Raw genomic sequence first — 14566 nt, forward strand, 5'->3', positions numbered from 1 at the left:
ACCATGCTTCCTAAAACACTATCTACCAAATTCACCCAAACCCCAAGAGGAATGATCCTTGTGCTATTCTGTAAAACCTTAACCTGGTATGTAACATTAACACTACCTACTCAAGGGACACATTTGTCACCCCAAAGATACCACCCATTAGGAACAAACTCCAGCATCCTGTCAAACACCTCATTGGCCCTTCCCCCACTTACGGTTCAAACAACTGGATGAGTGAATGCAACCACCCCAAGGTTCCAAGAAAGCAAGGATTGAACTTCACTGACTTGCAAGAGCCATAGGGCTGTATCCTAATAAGTTCCTGTGCTCCTATGAATGTCGTAACTCTACTCATCCTGTGGGATCCCCACACTCCACATAAACCGTCCCCGACAGTTTTTCCCTTTGCCCACCTACCTACCCCTTCCTTACTTGCCCCATATACCAATACAATAAACAGCTCCCACTAATTAAACACAGAGCTCTAACATGCCTTACTAAGGTAATTACTCAGACCCTCCTTGTGCCCCATTCCAGTGGCAAGAACATCCATCCTATCAAAACATTACCTCTCAAATCCCCTTTTGAGCCACCGCATGATGCCTTCTGCACTTCAGCAATCTGCAAAGAAAAGAACAACAATAAATTCTATGTGTACACAAACCAATAATCACTTAACATGGAGGCACTGACAAGTACCCCTGCCACCCCATCAAGTGTTGCCAAACTCTGCACCAAAGTATGGCACCAGCCCCCCCTCTTTGTTTTCGTTTTTTTATTACTATGACTCATATAAGTGTTACCCGCCGAAAAAGAGCCGAATTTGTCTAGCTTGTAACCATCCCCGAGCCAGTAGCCTAATAACTTCCTATGATACTAAGAATGTTGCTACTCCACTCCACCTACTTGAACCCTGTCCACACTGACATGCCTTAGCGAGCACTAAATAAAATACATTACCTGTAACCTCATCAAGCCCACTGCAGAAACCCAAACTCTTACCTATGGCCACTGGCTGTTGCTCCCTTTTACTATTGAATGCAAATGCCCAAAAGCAGGGACAACTTTCAACGTTAATCTAACATACTGAATGGTTAATAGAACAAACTGTACAACCGATTAACCCTGAGATCACAAACTCAAATGTCTGTCCTTCTCTGACTAGCAGTGTAAATCCTCTACCAAAACTCAACAACTTTGAAATCCACTTACTTCCGTCAGTAACTTTTGCCCACTTGTGCTCCCCATGTGTAACCTCCTCGCTCGCCACTGCTTCCATCAACTGCGAATTCACTGTGTATCACCACAACTGGTACTCGGCATACCAACATCTACAAAGAAAAAGACAAAATTAAACCCTCTAATATGCAAAGAGAAGGCTCCACCTTATACCCACCTATTCCAAATTAGAGCCACAGCATTCCAAGTCCCCATCTGCAAGAAAGAAAAGACACGTAAATCATCCAAAATACATAACACACATTCCAAGACATCTTCAAGGACCACCTATCCTGCCAACCCGGGAAGGAATGTACCACCGCCACTCATATCTATGACGAAGCAGGCATAACTGAAGCTATGCTTCCAATGACTCTATCAAATACCCAAGATAAATTTAACTACCCACCAAGTATGTTAAAACTAAACCCCACACATGAAGGGACCTATCAATATCCACAACCAGGGTAACCTTGCAGTCCCAGACCACATCAATTAGCACCCTGTATAAGCCAAGCTAACTTATATTGTAAAACCATCAGCCTAGCTCTTAACCTTCCATCTCCAAATGAGGCACACTAATCAACACAATATGGAACAGATGAACACAATGCAGCAAACCTAATAATAGTTGACTAACAGCTTACTAAATACAATCAGGTAGTATTTTAAATATTCCTCTTACAAACTTAAAAGGTTGATAGAACTGGTTGCAGTAGCATGGATATTCAGAATGGTACACACACGCACACATCCAGAAATTATATTCTTTTCATAACCCAAGTCAGAGACACACATCCATGGACACACAAATTCATGCACCCTCACTCATGCCACTGCAGACATGTAAATACATGTCCACACAATCTCACATTAATACACCCACACTCCTAAAATGCTAACTGTATGACCCGGCACATTCTTAGCTCCTTCCTAATGCTGACATCTTCCTATACTTCCAATTAGCCTCATCCTTCTCTTCTGTCCCATTTCACTCCCTCATAGTCTGCAAGAACCTAAGGCTCTCCTAACTCCTTCTCTGTTTCTATACCATACACTTAAGCTACTGTTCAGACTCTAATGCTTCTATTCTTAACTCTACCACTATCTTTCTTCATCAACAACTTTCTGGCTATTATTTTCCTAACTGAAACCAACATTTTATTTTTTCGTGTACTAAATGTCTTAGACTGCACTGCCCACATACTACTTTTGGACACAATCTACTCATGGGTTATGTATATGGTGAGAGTGACTATTATTGTATATAATGTTTTAACTTTATAGTATTGTCTAGATGTGTAGTATATATTGTAATATCTTGTAGCATAGTTTACGTTCTTTCCACTTATTTTTGTATAGTATTTCTAATGTCATTTATATTGTACTGGATTATACTGTATTTGTATTGTACTGGATTATACTGTATTTGTATTGTACTGGATTATACTGTATTTGTATGTTACTGTATGTGGAGCTTTTCTCCCAGGGCCTCTGCTGAAAATGGGTTCTATAGACCCAGTCAGACCACCCCAGTAAACAAATGTCAAATAAATAAAGTAAAACAAATGATATGTGATGAACTGGCAGTACTGGCTCAACCCATCTTTACCATAAGAGTTACACTCTATACCTGCATTGGGAGTGCATCAAAATAACTTTGTCGATTCTTATGAATTTCTTGCATTGACTGTAAGTGTATGGGGTTCACTGCCCCCCAGTCTGTCCCTCGCCTGCACAATCTGAGTGGCAAAACCCTTGAATCACACCATCTTTATTCATCAAAGCCTGCAATCTGGGACATCAGCAGCACTCATCAGCCACAAATGCTGACCTCTATGCTCTTGACCACCTATCAGCACAGCAGTCCCTTTCCTTGCCTCACTACATGGTGACCTGGCTGTAGGTAGAGATTTTTCCATAAATCTGGGTAACGATTTGCACTCAGCCAAGGGGCCCCATGCTATATCATTCTCCTGGGACTGAAGCTCACGGCGACAAATCACAACTCCACCTTTTTTCCAATAATTTACACTACAATCGCATATCACATATTCATCTACTGCAAGAGAGAGAAGGAAAGAAAAACAAAAGCATGTCTGTGTCCTGAAACAAAAGAGGGTCACATCAGTGAGTTCACCAACCATCACACAAGGTCTACTGACACTGCACAATGTTCATGCAGATACTTTCACATTGGCAAATCCGCCAACTCTGTACAAACCTGCACCCCGAGAGTTTCCCCCCTGCCCCATCATCCCCTTTTTTTTTTTTACAACGAGAACAAAGCTGACCACAGATGCGCACGTGCCAAGAGCAACACCGCTCTGGCAACCTGTGAAACCCAACAAACTGTTGCCTGCGAGTTCGCCCAGTACTAACAAGGCGACTGGCATTCTAATGCTGCCTGTGATCTTTTGTTTATCTAGCCTGCAGAAAATGCCACATAAACATATGGTTTTCATTTCCATTTTATTTTCATTCTTTGGACTTCTCACATCCCCATATTACTTACATATTTTGAAACTGCAATCTATTTCTGTCTGCCATAAAATGCAGACTTTTACAGACAGTTTCATCATATAATAATTAGATTTAATTATAATTGTTTATATTATACTAAGCCATGCCACAATACGAGAAATTGGATGGTTATGGATTATAAGGCATAATGTTTAGATTGCTAATGCCATGCAATCCTATTTAAGGAAAATAAGAAACGTACCTAACAAAAACAAAACATACCATAAAATATACTAGCAAGTCTAATAGCATACAGTCGGAACACAAGGAAAGCCCACAAAACAGTGAACCACCAAGACAAGCAACCAAACCACCAGGAAAATCCCGAGAAACCGCAAACCAATCAAACAGCAACAAGGCATGTCCCTGAATATCCTGTCTGCAACTCCCAACAGTGAAGAAAACAGGATTTTTTTTTTCTGATGGAGGCAAAGGCAGGGAAGGCAACATTTAAAGTACCAAGTAACCATTTAACCTCCTGCACTAGTGACACCCCCCCCCACAGAGCCCACTGCACTCTCCCTGAAGCACATGTCCCAAAACATTCACGCTCACTTTACCTCAAGCCTGTACTTCATGCAGCCAAACCAAAACCCCCCTTATCAACCAACTGTAGCAAGCTCAATACCCCAAAGTACCACTTCTCACCCACATTATTTTATTTATTTTTTATTTTATTTTTTTTTTTCATATATGACTACCCCACTCACCTCAAGCCTGCCAAACTCTTCATATCACCATTAACCCCAAGTCCTTCCTGGTCACCAAAGCCCCTACAGGTCGTCTCAGATGTAAACCTGCTCTGTAGCAAGTTCACGCCAAAATGTAATTGCTTAACCCAGCTGCACTAGACTAAACCTCTTAAGCCCCTCCCTATCCTTATCTCATCTCCTCCCCACCATCCCTGCCTCCACTTAACCCTTTCACCTCTCCAACCCACTTAACTCCCCTTAATATCAACCTAACCCCCCCCCCCCAATGAAGATGTCCCAGGACAACTTGGTCTGTTGCCAAACTTCATTTGTGGCACTGGTATAGAGATATGAAGTTGCATTCAAATAATGATGAAAACCTTATATTACAAAATGGAGACTCAGCAACACAACACAGCAATAAATCCAAAAGCAAAATCTTCACAATAAAGCTTTAATGAATCAGCACAACAGAAACTCATTCAGTAAGCGCTTTCATCTAGTGCTAGACTTCTTCAGACTGAATAAGACAAAAAAGCATAAGTCATTTATACAATCAATCAAAACATTAATTACTAGTAAATCAGTTAATTACTTAATCACTAATTACAAAATCCTGACACTCTATACAAATAAAAAAACAAAATAGCAGCAAACTTCTAAAAAACATACTATAAACATTGTTTAAATACAATTTTGTATAAAACGTATACAAAGACTTATACAAAAACACATAAGTAAAAGACTGCATTATCACATCAATGCCATGTTTAGTGTTTTAATTTCCTACTTTTTAAATATACCTTAACATTTTCTTTGTCATTAAGACCTGAGGGGTGGCTGGCATTTAACCTTAGTATCCAACAGTATTCCTTCCAGTCCAGTTCGTCTTGCGCCTCAAGTTTATTATCAAAATTTAAAACTTTATCTAACAATATAAACTTTAGTGACCCTCTACATTTAGTATAACTATAATGCTTTCCCCATGCATTTGTAATATCTCCTTTTTGAGCTGCATAAATATGTTCCTTCATTCTTTTGTAGAGCTCCCTACTAGTCCTACCAATATAATATGAGGCACATTCTGAACAGATAGACAAATAGACTACACATTTGCTTTTACAAATATTAACGTTACATACTTGAATTTTAACATTGTTAATAGACAATTCAGTTGAACCCTTATACACCACTTTACAAAAGTCACAATTTAAGCATTTCCATACTTTTTCTTTTCTTCTATTAAGATTGTTTACTTTATCTTGGAAAATGCTTTTGAGATGTTTGCCTTTCTTATTCATAAATATGGGATCATCATCCACTACTTTCCTCACTTCTGGAAAGCTACTTAGGATCTTCCAATTTTCTTTAAATAAACTTTTTATCTGCTTCCCATCAATAGAATATGGGACAACTATCCCTAGCCCATATTGTTTAGTTTCTTGCTTGTAACAAGGTCCTAGATTAATATTATACATATTTGGCCCCTGTCTATTTTATTTAGCCTCCTTTAATTTATCTCTAACCATTTTTTCAGGGTAACCTCTAACTATGAATTTATTTCATAAGACCTCACTCGCATCTACAAATAAATCATCACAGTCAGTCAAATCATTTACCTTTTTTAACTGCCCTTTAACAATATTATGCTTTACATATGTGACGCCCATGCCCTGACCCAGCAATCAAGGAACCTCAGTCCTCACCACTAACACCAGTAAGGGGTGTCTCGTATAGGGGGAATGGATAACAAATACACACAGTAAAGTGCAATTTCCCTTAAGAGCACACAGAGATCACAGTGAGTCTGGGCTGGTTACTCCCTTGCTCTCCAGGTCCCCAATAAGACTCCCTACTGGCAGCACAGCTATAGGGTGCAGATCTCAGCCTAGTGGGCAAGCTAAAACCTCCAGCACCCTCTCTGTCCAACCAGTGCTTTGTGTCCCTGCCCAAGTAACTCACACACACACACACACACACACACACACACACACACACACACACACACACACACACACACACACACACACACACACTTTGAGAAGAGTTTATACAACTGCACAGACACTCCTGGGGAAGGCTGGCACAGGTTCTCCAGCTGTGCCCCTTTTTCCCAGACTATGCAGAAGTACCAGCTGCCACCACCCACTAATATTTATCAGTTACTCAAAGGCCCTTTAAAGGGTGTCCAATTATTACTGTGCAATATTATTATCCAATTGGTAGTATAGCCCAGGGCTAAAGCTATTGAAGTGGCTTTGTACAATTTATCAAAGGCATGCAAGTACTCTTAAATTATCTCTATAAAAACAGCCACAGTTGGAAGGGTTTAATAATATTTAATAACAAATAGTCAAAACACAAGACAATACTTTTTACAACAGTGCTAGTCAAGAGTTCAGAGATCATAGAGAAATACTTAAAATAATTCAGTAGTACAGTTATGACATCACAGAAAAACACTTAGTCTAATCTTTCTAGTTTCTAGCTATTTTTAAGAGAAAACACAAGTCTAAGATAAACTTACACATAGAGCAAGACAGTGCTGGTGAGTTGGATGGTAAAGACAAAAATGCTTAATGCTCTCTGATTCTCTATGTTTTTAAAATCACATTCCTGGTTCACATTACATCATTCTTCACACTTCTCTGGGTTCCCAGGCTAACAGAAACTATATTTACATTCTTCACCTCTGGGCAGAAACCCGAGCAATAAAGGACATTTATGCATGCAAATTCTGGCCATTAACTTTGGCCTTAAAACAATAGGCAAGATGCCTCACTCTAGACTTATTGACTCCAAGTCAAACATCAAAGGGTCACAGCATGCTTTACTTGGACAGTAGAGTGCACTGTTGATACATTTTTTTCCAGTTCCACATGTAACACTATTTTTACCATTTAAGACAACAAGCCTGTAGTTTACATTAATATTACAGATGACAGAATTATCTCCAAAATTCTATCTGGTTAGGCTGGTAGCCTTCACCTATCTTCACCCAATTATTTTGAATATTTTTCTTGTATATCTTTGTGCAAAGCTTTCTCCCTTTTATGTATGCTTCTACATGTACGAAACAAATAGTTGTATAACTGTAATTACAAGTGAAACTTTAATAATCACAAGCATTATTTACCTCATTCAAAAAACAAAGAAGATCCTCTGAGGCACATCTCCATATAAAAAAGGTCATCATTAAATCAACCATAATGTACAACATGGCAATACTGCCTATTTTCATTGATAACCAATTTTTCCCATGCTGTCATGAACAAATTGGCACAGCTAGGGGCCATAGCAGCACCCATAGCTACGCCATTAATTTGTTGAAAAAAAGACCCATTAAACTCATGATGAAAACCTAACAGTATTGTATATTTGGGAAGTGTGTTTTTTGAAGCCACATCCGATGACTACTCTCAAATACTGTACTATTCTTTTGTCCTACAGACTACTGCATGCATATTTTTTTCTATAGTTTAGAGATGCATACTCACTGCTATTTATGAATATGGCACCATTGCTTTGTGCTACAGAATAAGGCATGCATATTTTTTTTTTTCAGTTGGGATATGCATGCTGAGTTTGATACAACTGTATTAAATACCGAATAAGCAGTCTCTTACTCTTAATACTATGAAAATACTTTACAAATTATTATTATTAAAATGCTATTTAGACAGTATTGTTCAGATGCATACCTACCACATGTTTCCTGCATCCTTTCCCAAACACCTGGCATGGGACCTGACATTTGAGGCTCACTCTGCAGCAGCTGTGGAAAAACAGTACAGAACACTGTTATGAATACCAGACTTGACTATATTCAGCTTTTTATTCTTATAATTACTCAGTGAAATTGTTACTTACACATCTGAGGGGGGCCCCTTGCTCTACATTTCCGATTCAATGGTCAAGCATATCCCGCTTCCTTATCTGGAGGTTTTTAAAGTGATGTCTTCATTGCTCACCAGTGCAAGGGATATCTGCAACACTGATTAAAGCCCTGGTGATACTATTCCAGGCTTCAGACTTGTATTCTGAGGCTGAATAGCCCCACTGCAGCAACCGGGGCCCATGCTCCTTAACTAAGAGGCCAACAAACACTTTGGACTCCTGGACACCCCACATCTCCACCTGAAAGTGCAAACTCTCTCCAGCAACTCCTGACATGCCTGCAATATGTCAGGCTGAACATAAGCATTTCCTGCCAATTGCATTTTATATGCTGATGATTTTTCACCTATTGCACATCTTGTGCTTACTGACAGTGTGCACATTTTAGTTTTGCAACATTTGAAAATGCTGTGGATCACTTACCATTACTCAGACATGACAGGCAAGGATGTGCACCTGCAGGAACCATGTTTGCGTGATGGTAAGTGATGCTCAACAGTGGCAAACAGTGCAAGTTCTTGATTATTAGGTATACAAGCACTTGTGTAAATGTGTAGTCAAATGAACCATGTTTACAGTTCTCCTAATGAGGATGAGAAAACAGATCTGTATGTTGCACTTCATCACTATAATCTGCAATCTCACAACAGTAAAACAAAATGTGTACACCCTACACTCGAACCCCAGACCATGCACACTCCACACCTACACTTAACAGTTCTACCATGAGATTAGTGACATAATATGCCCTATCTTAACAGTTATTGTAAAGTCGTCACTTTAATCATAGTGCAACACCACTTACTGTGTTTGTGTGATAGCCAATATTATTAATTGAATGCATCTAGTTTATGTCTGTGGCTGTCTGGGTCCTGTCTACAACCTGAGTGGTCCATTCCTCCAGTTTGTGCCTGTACTGCTGCACTTCACACAAATCAGGTGAGCACAGCCAAACATGTTCATGCCAAGCGGCGCATCTTGCAAATACAGGCCAAAAATAAATAAATAAAATAAAATAAACAATAAAAAAGATTGAGAGATTATCCAAATTTTTGTATAATGTCCAGATGTCCGCATCATATATTTGGGCTGTTCCTTGTAAAATGTGTGGTTTACTGGGAAATCACTGAAGATTGAGGCTAATGCAGAATGACATATATTTCAGTTTCCTATTTTATATCCTTCAGAAGATGCATGCTAACACAAATCCTAGTATTCTACCTACTATCTATGGTTGTCAGACTAATATAATAAGTCTGCTCCTAGTTTTGGCTCTTTGTCCCTTCATTAGTTTAGTGTTTGTCCAGATTTCTTCCTCTGACAGGTTGAGGGATACCATCAACATTCTTAGTCTACAGGTTTTGTAGCTAGCAACACTGGCGTGAGACACAAAACTTTTCTTACTCTGTGTAGGCTCTGCGTGGAACCTACATGGAGTTTATTGAATCCTGCTGATTATGATTTCCATTATTTTGAATTTAATAAATTGTTATTGACTTGTTCTTCATTTGATTAATCCATTAATCTGTTCAACAAATTCTAGTTTATTAAGGGCGCATAATCCTACTTTTGTACTTTTTAAAGGTTTCTGTTTGAACATTCCTTTAGCATAGAAGATATTAGCAGCATTTTTTAAGAAGGTAATGCTTTTTACTTTAACTATACCGAATGGAAGATGATTATATTTCACATAATGTTGTATGAATTACAGTTCATCCCAATGAGTTGTTTACATCAAGGTAAGAGAGGTCTGCAGTTCATATATGAATGGCATCTGTCACTCTTCTGTATAAATTCAGATTGATAAAATTTTGGTCCACAATGCTTCTACCTTTGCTAGACTGTAACAAAAACAAAAACAAAACAAAAACTATTTTAGATGAATTTATCTATTAATCTTCTTCCTCTTATTGTTCAGTTACTCCACCCCCGGCCCACTGTACTACCCCTCCCATCTACACTTTCTGCTCAATCTTCAGTCTTCAGAAATACCTTCCATTTTCTGAAATGGCTTTTCCATTTAAATCCATAGATAGATAACAAGCATGTATTGTTCTACATGGAAGCTTGATGTGAGATGTGAGCCACAATATGATCTCCATAAACCAGGCTATACTGCAAAAGTTCAATTTAATACCATCTGGATTTCAGTGTAACAGTGAAGTTAATCTTACAAAGTGAAGGGGTCCACTATTTCTCACCTTGGGAGGATATGAGTGATATATTATCTTACTTCCCAAGGGGTGGCCTGCATCTGTCCTCTCTATGGTTTCAATTATTGGCAAAGACATTGTCCACCCCCAGAGTGCCTTTATAGGTGATGCCAACCTGGTAAACAAACACAATGAAACAACCAAAGGAAAACATGAACATGATACTGATCAGTGCTAGGAGCCTAAATGAAAAAGCTCCATTCCTTACATGTTCTTCTTACTCTGGAGGAGGTTGATATCTGTGTAGTGGCTGAGACATTGTTTAAAATGGTGGAGAGCACTCTGGTTATGCAGGGCTATAATGCCTACATGTTTAGACCAGCTACTATGCAGGATGGGAGAAAGGTGAAGGTGTCTCAGTCTTCATCCAGAAGAGAGCCACATCAAGTCTTGCAAAGCATTATAAGGCACTAGAGCTTCTTCATTTATAAACAGACATCGGAAAGATCTCATACAATTTATTAGCAAGCTACAGAGCTCCTTCTATGACCCAAGAAAGCCAAAATGCCTATGTACAGGAACCAGAATCACTCAGTATTAAACCAAATACTATTTTCCTGTGTGATCTAAACTATCCAAGTACAGATTGTGAAACCTACACTACCACTAGTGTACAAGCAGAAGGATTCCTGGACTTTGTCAATACAAATGCCTTGGAACAATTAGTCAGAGTACCCATGAGCAGGGAACAACATTGTAGATCTTGTCTTTACTAATATGGGAACATCTTGCATCATTGCATCATCCCTTTCTTATCTTTATCACTTGTTATGTCTGACCATAAAGCCATCAACTTCAAATTAAAATTGAAACCAGAAACCTGTTCCACTAAACTACCTTTAGAAATGTCTCTAATACAGACTGCCTTCTCCTAAGTGATACATTGGTAAGCTTCAAATCCCCATCAAACCAAGATAACTCTACCAAATACATGTAAATATACACCACCAAACTATATCGGCATGTAAACGGCAGCACAGATGCAGTAATGTCCTGAAGGAACAAGCACAGGGTAAACCCCAGAAAAAAATCCACATCCTGAAACCAAAATAATCAACAAGTTTTACAATAAAAGGAAGTTAATTTTGACAAAAAGTAAGAGGAATAAATCCCAAAAAGATACAGCACTCCATCAGTGAAATAAATAAACAACTCAGGATCTTAATACAATCCACCAAAGCCATGTGTGAGGTTAAAATAACTATCCAAGCCAAAGGCAATCACAAGCCTTTTTAGTTATGTTCATAATCTCAGAAGTACAATGCAGAAATGTAGCAATGTGCTGAGCTGAATGTGAGTGATGGCACATACACCGAGGCTGAAGATAATAGTTATCTACTGTCCAATAAATTCAACTCTAGTTTTATCCTCTCTCCCCTCTGTCTGTCTCAAAAATATACCTGAAAATGGTCTGCCTCGAGCAATCACAGAAAACCATGTCCTAAAAGCACTATCAAAAACTACAAATAATGCAGCAATGGGTCCTGACAATATCTATGGATGCATCTTATATATCATGAAGCACAGTTTAGCCCCCCCCCCAACAACACTGTTCAAATTTTGCTTCTATACAGGTGTTGTACCAAGTACATGGAAACAGTTGCAGTCATTCCCCTGCATAAGGGAGTACCTTCCACAGACCAAGACAATTTCAGACCCAGAAATCTGACATGCCTCATATGCAAAGCCATAGAAAGACTTATCATGGAACTAATTAATAAGGACCTAGGGAACCTCCAAACTCTGGATTTATCTCAATTTGCATTCATTGGTGGCAGATTATGCCTACTCAACCTGGTGGACTTTTTTGAAAAGGTCACCAAAGCAACATATGAAGTAAAATGGTTCACACTGCAAAGCAGAAACATTCAACAATTTGGGAATAAACCCCATATGTCATCTTCTGAATTGCCAACTGGTTCAGAGATAGGATGCAAGAGATCAAAACAGTGGGAGCTACCTTCACAAAGAGACCAGACAAAAGTGGAGTCCCTCAGGGTACAGTGCTGGGACCACTCCTGTTTGGCATCTACAAATATACAAGCAATACCAAAGGACTCGGAATGGCTAAGTGTGCAGATGACTGCAAACCAGGAGCAGTCATTGAATCTCAAAATGACTTTGCCATCCTGCAGGAAGGTACGTTCCAAATAAATAACCAATGCCCAAATCATGGGCAGAAGCTAACTGCCAAAAAATGCATTGTTGCATCCACTGGGAAGTCCTCTATCCCAAGGAATTACCACATTAATAATACACAACTATGAGATGACACAGTTGTTCAGAACTTTGGAACTTATGTCGACAGTGACCTGACGTTTGACCAGTTTATGTCCATTACTTAAAAGAGTCCTTTTGTATTGCACAGGTTATAAACAAAAGGATTGTGTCTAGATCTAGGGATGTCATAATCACCCTTTAATCAGCCCTCATTAGGCCAGTCATTAAGTATAATCCCCCCTTTAGCATGCATCTGTCTAGACATGCAACGACTGGAATATCCACCTAGATACCTGACTAAAAGGAAGCAAGGCCTACACAATACGTCATATATGGACTGACTCAAAGCTCTGTCACTGTACTCTTTGTTTTACAAACTGCTAAGAGGTGAACTGTATATTGCATAAAAGGCTTCCTTGTATCCAGTACTGTATATGTGGATAAATCTTCTTCTGTAGTATCCACAGACAGAGTATTTCAAATGCATGGTTTGGAGGGACGAGTATATGTCACTGTGGCTAACAGTGCTCTGGAATTCCGATATATGTCCTTGTCCATATTCAAACACAATTTGGATCTATGGATGGGTAATAGAAAATTTACCCTAAGACTCCTCCCTGTACTACAGATGGACAAAAGCAACTCTTAAATACTTTATCTTAAGTATGGGTCCCCTTAAATTATCGCTATTATGATCTCAGTTATTTTCACTAGGGGGGAATCTAAAATTATTGACCATGGGATGGGTAAGGCCATTCTAAAAATAAAAAATGACAGGTTAATTCAAGCACCAAAAAGGAAATTGATAGGTTTAAAATGTCCTGCAAGGGTAGCTATCCTAGTACTTATGAATCTATGAAACATGTCCAATGATTCTGGAAAAATAAGATTCAAGGAAAATGCAAATGAGTATCTGCACACTAAAAGAACTGTAAATGCATGGATCAGTGTTCTCAGTGTGGAAAGTGGCAGTGTGGGCAGTTCATTGCAAAATGCATGGTAATGGTACAAGCAATCTTATAAGATGCCAAATTAATGAGAAAAGAAAAGGGAGGAATTGCAGTAAACTATATGTTGAGAGCATTTAGAAGCTCAGATCAGGCGTTTAGCCTTTCCCATATTCTATGTATCTGTGCTTGTCAAAGTAGATATATTGAAATCATTCCCTTGGGTATTGAAACTTAACAATGTGATTTCAGATACTAAACAAGATCAGCATGCAGGAAGAACATGACTAAAAAATATCACACAGACCTAGTGACCATGGGTTAAGAGCATGATTTGTTATGTGGGACTCATCTGCAGTCTTAGCTGTCATCAGTGTAATTGGATTATTTAATATTAAAAGAATGTATAGCTTTGTGTTTTCCATTATTTATTCATTTTGCACACTCTTGCCCAAGCCTGCACAAAGAATCAAAGCATAGTGAATGCACATTCATTTTTTGTAAAACATAATGTTACTGTAAATTGAAGTTACAGTTAGAAAGCCATTTCTGTCACAATATTTCCAGACATTAAGGTATTCATTATAAGGCTTGAAGTAGTTATCTCCTTATTCAAGGCTTAGCACTAGCACAATACGTCTGAATAGTTTTATACAGTGTGTGAACAATATTGCTCTTTATTCATTAATAAACTTCAGCAGAAGTCAGACCAAGTGCGGTTTCATTTGCATAGATGGGTAATCGAACCTGATGGTTGCTGCTCAAATATATGGATGAAGCTTGTCAAGCTTCTGTTTTTGAAGCATGTCGGGAAAACCGTAAACCAAACTTAAAACTCTCTTACCATTAATTGTATAACAAGTACCAC

This window comes from Protopterus annectens, chromosome 4.part0 (assembly GCF_019279795.1).
Source record: "Protopterus annectens isolate FY-2018-M chromosome 4.part0, PAN1.0, whole genome shotgun sequence".
Lineage (NCBI taxonomy): Eukaryota > Metazoa > Chordata > Ceratodontiformes > Protopteridae > Protopterus > Protopterus annectens.